At 33.4% G+C, this 10,418-nt stretch overlaps 1 pseudogene; it reads right to left on the bottom strand.

Moving 5' to 3' along the window:
- Positions 1 to 9,287: 9,287 nt before the first annotated feature.
- Positions 9,288 to 10,175, bottom strand: LOC133195121 (uncharacterized; annotated as a pseudogene).
- Between the last annotated feature and the right edge of the window lie 243 nt (positions 10,176 to 10,418).

Genomic DNA, 10,418 nt, shown 5'->3' with positions numbered 1-10,418 from the left:
CATCGCTCACCTGAGTAACTTTGGCCATGCTGTTCTTTACCAGATTCCCCCTTGTAATACCTTTTGTGGCCCCGCCCTACCCCCGGAGGTCATGATTTGAACGATTTAGAATCTACATTACCCAATGATGCTTCCACATAAGTCTCAGCTTTTCTGGACCAGTGGTTCTTGAGAAGAAGAATTTTTCTATATATTTCAATGTAAAACTTGGATTCCCTATTGTGGCCCCGCCATGACTTAAAGAATATAGAATCTACACTACTTGAGTATTCTCCTACATAATTTTCAGCTTTTCTGGCCCAGTGGTTCTTGAGAAGAAGATTTTAAAAGATTTTTCCTATATATTTCAATGTAAAGCTTAGATTCCCTATTGTGGCTCCGCCCTACCCCCGATGGTCCTGATTTGAACAATTAATTTAGAATCTACACTACTTGAGGATGCTTCCACATAAGTTTTAGTTTTTCTAGCCCAGTTGTTCTTGAGAAGATTTCATAGATTTTTCTTATATATTTCAATGTTTAACATATTAGATTTCCCTATTGTGGCCCCGCCCTACCCCAGGGGGTCATGATTTGAATAATTTAGAATCTTTACTACCCAAAGATGCTTCCACATAAGTTTCAGTTTTTTTTTGGCCCAGTGGTTCTTGAGAAGATTTTTTATTGACCCCACCCTATTTTTGTCTTTTCTTGATTAGCTCTCCTTGTAAGGAGACTTAGCCCTTGATTTAAACAATTTAAACCCCCCTTCTGCACCCAAGGATGCTTTGTACCAAGTTTGGTTAAAATTGGCTCAGTGATTCATGAGAAGTTGAAAATGTGAAAGTTTATAGACGGACGGACGGAAGGACGACGGACAACGGGTGGTCAGAAAAGCTCACTTGAGCTTTCAGCTCAGGTGAGCTAAAAAAACATCATGCATTGCTTTCTTTCGAGGGGTTTTTGTCACTTTTTAAACCACCGCGTTTTGGCAACCCGACATCACTGAAAAATTTGAAATCTTTCTCTTTTTTTTCTTTTTTTTCTTTTTTTTTTTTTTTGATTAAAAAGCTGAGACAGATCATTACGAAAACTAACTGTTAAAATCCAATCGAACGGATTTCTCATTTCCGTATTTTCATCAAAGCAAAACATGAGACGTATTTTGGACTCAAAATACGTAAAAAATACGACGAAATCGTAAGAGTAAACAGGTCTGAGACAGTGCAAAACAAAGGGGAAAAGAATAAGTACGAGCTGTAAAGCTTGCATACAATAAGGATCAATTCTGTTAACAATGAAAATATAGTAACTTTTTTTTTTTTTTTTTTTTTTTTTTTTTTTTTTGGTAATTGCTGTAAAAATGATAAGCATGTTAATTACTGCCAATTTCCACTTTTCGTTTTGTCATATATTTTTACGATTGAAAATCTTGAAAAATTGTTAAGTCGTACAAAAAATAGAGCATCAGAAAATTATCCCCCTTTCCTTGAACAGCATTTCAACCAATGAAATAATTGAAAATTTTTCATCATGCCATTTCTACCATTCACAAAAGAGAGGAAGTGCATAGTCCGAAGACTGTAAAATACTTCCAAGGAAGACGGTAATTAGTCTGAAATGTGTATTGTAGAGGCTCCAAGGGGAAAATTTAAGCATTATGTCCTAGAAGAATCATTACTTGACAGATTCGAGGCGGTGAGTCAGTAAAATACGGGAAAATATAACGAAAACAGAGGTTGAAGCGAGGAAGGGGTCCAAAATGGCGTCCTCATTTGTGTTGTTTTAGTATTACATTGTACAGTTTATGTTTTTTTATTAAATAAATAATTATTACACGCCGGGTGCAAGCCCCTGTGTGTTTAAGTATTACCGTATATATTTTTTTAAAATAAATAATTATTACACGCCGGGAGCAAGCGCCAGTGTGTTTTAGTAATACCGTATATGTTTTTTTTAAATAAATAATTATTACACGCCGGGAGCAAGCCCCTGTGCCGTGAGTTCGAATCTCGGCCGCGACTGACCAATGTCGACAGAAAATAGGTAGTGACTGTTCCTTCGCCTGGCGCTCTAGACTGAAAGTTGGTTCAAGTTGCAGGTCCTCTGAGGCCTCGTGTCAAACATGTAGCAGACGTTGGCTCGATAAAGATCCCTCACTGCTCAATGAGTGCCGATAAATGTGTAAATTTAAAGCCCTTCATCGGTTAGTGTGACGTCTCCGTATGAGGGAAAGATTCTCGAATGGGATGTAAAACAAATCACAAAATTTGTCATTCCTAAATTAAAAATATGTAACTACAACTTATGAATTTGTTATAACAAATTAGTAATTTGTAATTTGAAAAAATGGCAATTTGTATCAAAGTTCATGTACATCTATATTGCCGATTATGAAAGAATTTCAGTATAATAATGAAGGGGGGGGGGGTCTAGTTCACTACAAAATTCTTTTCGAATATAGTCGGATTTATGTAGTGAATGCGTTATAAATCCATTTATCACAGCGCCCCACGTGGAAGGATGCGCGCGCAATATATGCGCAAGCATTTGTACATTCCATTCTCACACCATTTCCAAATGTTGCACGTTTAGGGTTTGCTGTGAATTTTAAGAAAATTTAGAATATTGCACAATGACATTGTCAAAAGACTGTGGTGTACAAAGACGAGGTTTTTCTGATTGTTTGCACTAATTGTACCGTTAGTGTACTTCAACATGCTAGAGTTTTTGACTTCGCGCCGAAGGGCTGTAAGGAGCGTATGGACGTTAGCCGAGGCTCTTACTTGTAGGAGTATTGTTGCTGTAAATATTGACCAAGATGTCCACAACATCTATAGTCGCCAAAGCCAAACAAGGCATTACAAAATGGAGAGAGAGAATAACGTCAATACCAGCAATGAGGAGGACATGCATAATACTACTACACAAGCACAAACGGTATGTCATCTTGTATGCCTACATCAATTATTAGTATCATGTCTCACTGTTGTAGCAATTACATTTTTAAAAAAAATGCACAAGAAAATACTGAATGTTCAGTTAATCGATCATTCTGTTAAAATCAGTGGGAAAAGGCAAAGAATAAGCTAATCATTACAATTGGTTTTATTGTATTTAGTAGAATCTAAATTTAAGCACACCCCCTTCAACCACAGAGTTTAGAGCAATATTAATGTAATTATGCACACGTTAAGATTGGGTTCCATAAAACTCCCATTGACTTGAATTAATTTAACCTCATACTCTTAAGATCACGCACTCGGCATCGTCGGTCATTGTTCCGATGTTGTAAGCGCCCGAGTATATACTTCATGGAGCCTTAATATTATTGATATATGAGGCTATAATAATAAGACTAATTTATTTATTCACCAATCAATGAGCTTTGAAAGGGGGGCATATATATATATAATTTATAAAAACAATACAATTACGTTTATAGCAAGTAATGGCTGCATTACGTGCAATATTAACCTGATCCTCACTTGTAATATTTAACTGTCCTCGCTAGCATCCCTCATACAATTGAAAGACTAGTGTTTTGATGCCAAATATCGTTACTTATTGTGTACATATGTGCACATTGTTATAAAAAATGTATTTTAAGCTTGTTCTCCCTTCGATTAACATCTTCGTGTCCGTCCTCAACAAATCAGCAACCCCGGCCTGGGGAAACACTTTTTGAAACAGAAAACCTTAAATTTCGTTACTCCTAGGCATTCAATTAATAAACATCGGTCATTCTTAAGTAAATATTAAACTACATCCAATATTTATGCATGTCATGTTCCACCAAAGCAAGAATTAGGCGATGAGTTGAGAAATGGTTTTAATTTAATTTAGGGCGCATGGATTGAAGAGCAAATTAATTAATTAATTAATTGAAATTAATTTCAGTAGATCTGTATCAAGACAAATTCAGTATATGTTGCTGAGTGAAATATCTATGGGCGAATGGCTGTTCCTTTTTCCTTAACACCTCTATCAAAACCAGGCCCATAAATCATGGAGGGGGATCAATATCCACATAACAATAAACCCAAAAATTTTATAGATTGAGGGCCATAATCGGTATGTTAGCACCATTGATAAGATCTTTACCTGGCAAAATGGATACAAAAAATCGTTTTTAGACTATTGTCTAGAAAACCAGATGATTTTTTTTGCGTACTTGGCTTCGAATAACTACTATGTCAAACGCCTTCCATTTGTTGTTACACATCGTCACAAATAAATAAATAAATGAAGTGATTAATAAATTAATTAAACACAAATGAAATATTATCTTTTTTCAATCGTCAGGTCACAACCTGGTTCGAGATATGAAACGCATTTATTTATCTTGATGTCTTTCTGTTTTGCAAGTTCAGCTCACGCCAACATTTGCTCAAAATTGATGACACGTTTGGCGATTTTGGTCAGTATTGGGAATTCTTCAATGCGTTGAACATTTGTTCCCGTCACAAAAATTAATTCATCTGGGTTTGGAAATTGATACATGTCAAGTTTGTATTCTGACGAAAAGCTAATTAAACCTAAGATTTTGCTGATAGGAAGGGTCAATAAATCTTAAAAGTCACTTCAAATGAAATGCAATTCTTTCAGTGCCGTCTTACCGCGCTGTTACCAGCGTTCCCATGATGCAATGACTGGCATAAAAAATGCAGCAACTTTTCATTTGTATAAAGACCATTTGTTTTTATGTCATTTAAATTCTGAATCACTTTATATTTATTTCTTTACGATATGGCTGATTAAGCAGTAATATTCTTTAGCTGAGCACGGTAAGCGCAGACGGAAGGCATATTGGCTGCGGGAAAGCCAGCATATGGTTATACACCTATAATTGTAGTAAAGTTATTTTGGTTACGATTAGATCACACAACTTTATAAACAGACGTCAAAATATGTAAGACCTATACAGTTTGATTTGATGTTTAGTATATTTATAAATGACTTATACACGTTTTTAGATTTTACCTTATTAAATTGAGATCTCCATCTTAGAATTACTTGATCACACTTCACATGTGATCATCACTGAAGTACTATTTCATTTATCAATATTACTTACATATACAGTGTCAAATTTTACAATATACAAATACATGTATAGATTATTTAGTATGTATACACATAAATTGTTTGTACTGTTTGTAATTGTAGAAATCATGCTTGTTGTTTGTGATGCCTGAAAGGGCCCTGATTTGGAAATAGAGAATCTTATCTACCATACTATCATCATCAATAAATAAATAAATAAATAAATAAATAGTGTATTCCATCTCATGTTCTCATTATTGTTAATATGTATCCAACAGTAGATAATTAACTATCTTTAGTAAGAAAACCTTTTTATACTAAGCACTTTAAGTTTAAACTCGGCACTGCATAAGTACAACCCCGTTATATAAAACGAGTACTTCCATCACGTAGACGTTAAACTGCAAGGGGGGGGGGGCAGTAGGGTAAAGAGGCACCTGTCAGTTACTCTCTGTATTGTTAATTATTAGTCATGCACCATTGTTTACGAATCAGAGCAAACATTCCTGGTAATTTATTATTTATATTAACCTTAAACTAGATGTGTTGCGTCTCAATATAAATATATGCACTATACATGTAAATTATGATCTACTTACTTTCATGCGAATCAATTCTATTATTTGGAAGAGAACAATTTAAATGTTATCATTCATAGATTATAAACCCTGCAGTTCAATAGAATAAGAAAGACATTTGAACTTATTCTCTAGATATTTGGTTCATCTGTTCATTTTAATCACAGGCTTCTATAGCAGTAAATTTTAGTATGTTGTCACAAAGCAAGAGAGGAATGTGCTAGAATGGGGTTCCTAATCCGATATTCTATTGCGGGGCAAATGACCTTGGCTGTGTAAAGATATGCATTGATAAAACTGCCGAATCCTTAAATAGTTCAGTAAAGTTAACTATAGGGTCGTGATGTCATGGGTAGTTCGATCAGGAAAAAGATCGCAAAAGTAATTAACTCAGTTACCAAGCATAATTAATCTAGTTACAACGGAGGATATTTTATGTATACAATTCGTCTGGCAGTAAGAAAAAATTTTTAAAAGCGGGCTTAAAAACATAGTGAACTGCCAACTTGATTTAATATTATCATTTATAGTAGTAGTATCATTGATATATATTGTGGGGGTCACGGCTGGTTTTGTGAGTAGAGTGTTAAGCTACCCCCACGTTTGTGGCGGCGTGCATATTACATGAGTAACTATGCACGTTTGGCGGATTTAGCTTAACACAATTCATCTCGACTAGCGCCGCTGTGAACAGGGCGCGGCTGCAACATAATTATTTTGACAACTGGTCAATGGAAAACAATTGACAGAACATTGATTAATTGAAATATTGTTTGGCTTAAACATAAACTTACTACAATTCATTGAATTGAGTGAGTATTGATTGATTGAACATTGATTGATTGAACATTGATTGATTGAATATTGAAACATTGATTGATTGAACATTGATTGATTGAATATTGATTGATTGATTTAATATTGATTGATATTATTGAAAATGGATTCATTGGATTGAAACTTTTTGATTGATTCAACTGAATATTCATTAATTGATTGGATATTCATTAATTGAATTGATAAATTTATTGATTGATTGATTGAACTTGATATTGATTGATTCAATTGAATATTGATTGATTGATTGAATATTGTTTTATAAGGCTGGCGCACCGCAAAATTTGGAAAGCAAACGCCAGTCTTATAGTGTAAAAAATGACATGTGTACAGTTAATATTGATTGATTGATTGTTTGCTTTGATTGGAGGTGTGCCAAAAACCAATTGGGTCGGCACCCACTGAACACATGTATCTTAAATAATTGATCTGCAACCAGCCGTGGCCATATGATGCCAAACTTAATAAATAAATAATTAAGAAATGGTGTCACTTGTTTTTTAGTGGTAGTCTGTGATAATTTATTATTAAAAAAAAATAAAATTGAAATACAGTTAATTACTTTTATTGGGATAACTTTATTTTCACGTAATTTAGCGAGACGGCTGCTTATGAAAATCTTTATTCTCGCGTATAGTTCTACTAAGATAAATTATATATTACTCCCAGAATTCGTGAAAATTTTGTTTGTTTCGCTCATAAATACCAAATATCTATCTTGCGAAGAGAGGTGTTGCATAAATTTTGTGATTAGATCTACAGTAGGCGTATAGTTAAGATCTTACACATGATTATCCGATATTTTAAAAAAAAAATTAAAACAGGCTCCCTAATATATGGTGGCATATTTCTGCCCCTTGTGTGCAAGTTATTTTTCTATCAAATATGTCGACATGCAAGATAAATATGTTGACATGCAAGATAATTATGTCAATATGCAACATAAATATGTTGACATGCAAGAAAATTGCATTCAAATAAGAATTATAAAAGATCTTAAAAAAATCTCAAATATAGCCCAATATGTCGACATGCAAGATAAATATGCTGACATGCAAGATAATTATGTCAATATGCAACATAAATATGTTGACATGCAAGAAAATTGCATTCAAATAAGAATTATAAAAGATCTAAAAAAAATCTCAAATATAGCCCACATGTGACATCCAACATGCAAGATGCTACTTATTTATGTCAACATGCAAGTTATTTATGTTAACATGCGAGATAAATATGTTGGCATGCAAGTTATTTATGTCAACATGCAACTTAGATATGTTAACATGCAACTTATTTATGTCGACATACAACTTATTTATGTCAACATGCAACTTAGTTATGTCAACATGCAACTTGGTTATGTCAACATGCAACTTAGTTATGTTGGCATGCGAGATAAATATGTTGACATGCAACTTAGTTATGTTGACATGCAACTTATTTAAGTCAACATGCAATTTAGTTATGATAACATGCTACTTATTTATGTTGTCATGCGAGATAAATATGTTGACATGCAACTTATTTATGTCAACATGCAACTGAGTTATGTTAACATGCTATGCGGGTTAAGCAGGGCTCATGATCATTGTTAATAGTTAAAGTGACTGCAACCTAGCAGTCTACAATGACCCATATAGCTTAAACAATTACGCTACATTTTTATGATTTTCAATTACTTTATTATGTTGCTTTAGTTTGGTGCCGATACACTGTTTTTGTACCATTTACACATGCATTGTCAAAATACTTGCGTGTATCTGAACAACTCTGAAGTTTTAATATGCATGGTTGTTATTTTCTGAATTTTGTTATACCCTTTTCACTCCACATGCTTACATTGTGCTCCCGAGAGGACTTATTTTTAGACAACTTGTGTACATTATCTTAATCACCATGGTTTATATATCATTTTCAATGTACATTTTGTTTGATTGTTTACCTCAAAATAAATTAGTACCCGGTAGTTGATTTTTTTTTATCAAGACACTTGAAGATCATTTTCAATAGCATCCACATTTGCCACATTTCTCTAAAACATTACCTTTTTCAGTTTTATTCAAATTGAATATTATTAATAAATTCATTTTCCCCATATATGATATCTTAATTAAAACCTGGTAAGTTCAATGTAAAGAGGGTATTAAAAAACAACTTGCTTTATCAAAGAAAAATAACAGGGTCTTTTAATGTACCAAATGACTCATTTGCGTTACATTTGCTAATTTCAAATTGAAAACAAATATTTGGAACTTTATTAAGACTCTTAACGCAAGTTTTTTGATATTTTATTTAAGTGATCTGGTATGATTTATTGTCATCGATTTTAATTTTCCCCCAATATTGCCACGTTTGTTTTTATTTGGTTGCAATAGTTCAATTAGAGAATTGTATAAGAAAAAATAAAAAAAAACAAACAAAAACAAAACAAAACAAAACAAAACCAAAAAAAAAAAAAAAAAAACAAAAAAAAAAAAAAAAAAAAAAACAAAAAAACAAAAAAACGCACACAAAAGTTGAAGGTTTTGTTTTTTTTCTTTCTTTTTTTTTTTTTTTTTTTTTGTATTTCATTTCAGTTTGTCTTGTGATTTATCAAAGTTCAGCAACATTTATTTTTTTTAAAGAAATCTTCACAACCCTTGTTTGATTTTCTTTTAAATCAGTGCTTCCAAACCGTAAAAATGTTGTATATATATATATATATATATATATATATATATATATATATCACAAAGATATATAATTTTGAAAAAGTAAATATCCAAAAAATCACAAATCCATGTAAGTGCCCGAAGACCCAGGAATGGCGACAAAGTTTTCAGTGAATATGATCGATTTGTGATTTCATATGGGATATATACTTTTTTGAATATGGACTATGTCGGAGGTGTCAAAAACACCTAAATTATCTATATCCTTAAAGTAATTTATCCAAAAATTGCCACACATTTCTCGTAAACACCGCCAAAATCGCTCTATTCTATATATTTCTATATGACGATCCATACCTAAAACTTGATAGTCCTTGCAAGGGATCCTGGTGATTCCATCGCAAAGCGTATTGCAAATCTCGAACTATGGAGTTCTCAGTACCCCTGTCTGCGTATACGACTACAGGAACCCCGTTTATTTCTTTGATATAATCTATATAAAATCTGGATATATACTCAAGGTTTTTGTTAGAATTGCAAGCTCTGAGCCAGAGAATACGACTTGAAAAGCCATCTACACAGCCATGAATGGAAATTCCGAATGGTTTTAACTTGTCCCAGCCATCTAGATGAACACAAAAATTAGGCCCTTCGTTAATGTACCTTCTACGCTGAAGACGACGTTGTCTACGCCTTATTACACCTTCTGCGTCCAAAACAGTTAATGCAAGGCGCACCAATTCACAAGACACATTTAGGTTATGGTCGATTAGCAGACGTCTCCTCATTCCTCTATAGCCTATGTCACCGCCCGAGCCTGAAAGTTCATGTAGAATAGCCGTTACAATGTCCTCCAAACATGGCTGGTTGTTTCGTCTCGTCAGATTCATTTCCCTTAAAACTCGATGAATTCGTCTTGCACTAAGAGCAATGTTATGTTTGCTCGCAAGAAATCCAATGATTTCTTGAATACTATAACCAGAGTGGTAATAAACAGCAATTATTTCATTCCTACTGAGAGATATAGTCCATCCACAACCAAACGTTAAGCCAGAGCAGGTGTATAGATATTTTCAACCATAGTATTTTTGTCGCTGAAAAAAAAAAAACGGGGAAAAAATACTTTATACACAATGGATTTTTGTTTTGCTTTCTACATGTGTAAATATACATCAAACTAAATCATTCTATAAATACACCACGATTTGGCATGTAAGAGTTTATTATATAAAAAATTTGCAATTCAATTAAACTTATGTAAGATAGGACTGCAGATTTAGAGGGGACAGGGGGCCCGGGCTCCCCCTTTTGTGTCCGAAATATA

The sequence above is a fragment of the Saccostrea echinata genome, unplaced genomic scaffold, assembly GCF_033153115.1.
Source record: "Saccostrea echinata isolate AGI-Se365-2 ecotype Australia unplaced genomic scaffold, CSIRO_AGI_Sech_v1 ptg000029l, whole genome shotgun sequence".
In the NCBI taxonomy this organism is placed as follows: domain Eukaryota; kingdom Metazoa; phylum Mollusca; class Bivalvia; order Ostreida; family Ostreidae; genus Saccostrea; species Saccostrea echinata.
Note: the sequence above shows the minus strand (reverse complement) of the source record. Positions and strands in the feature narration are given on the sequence as shown.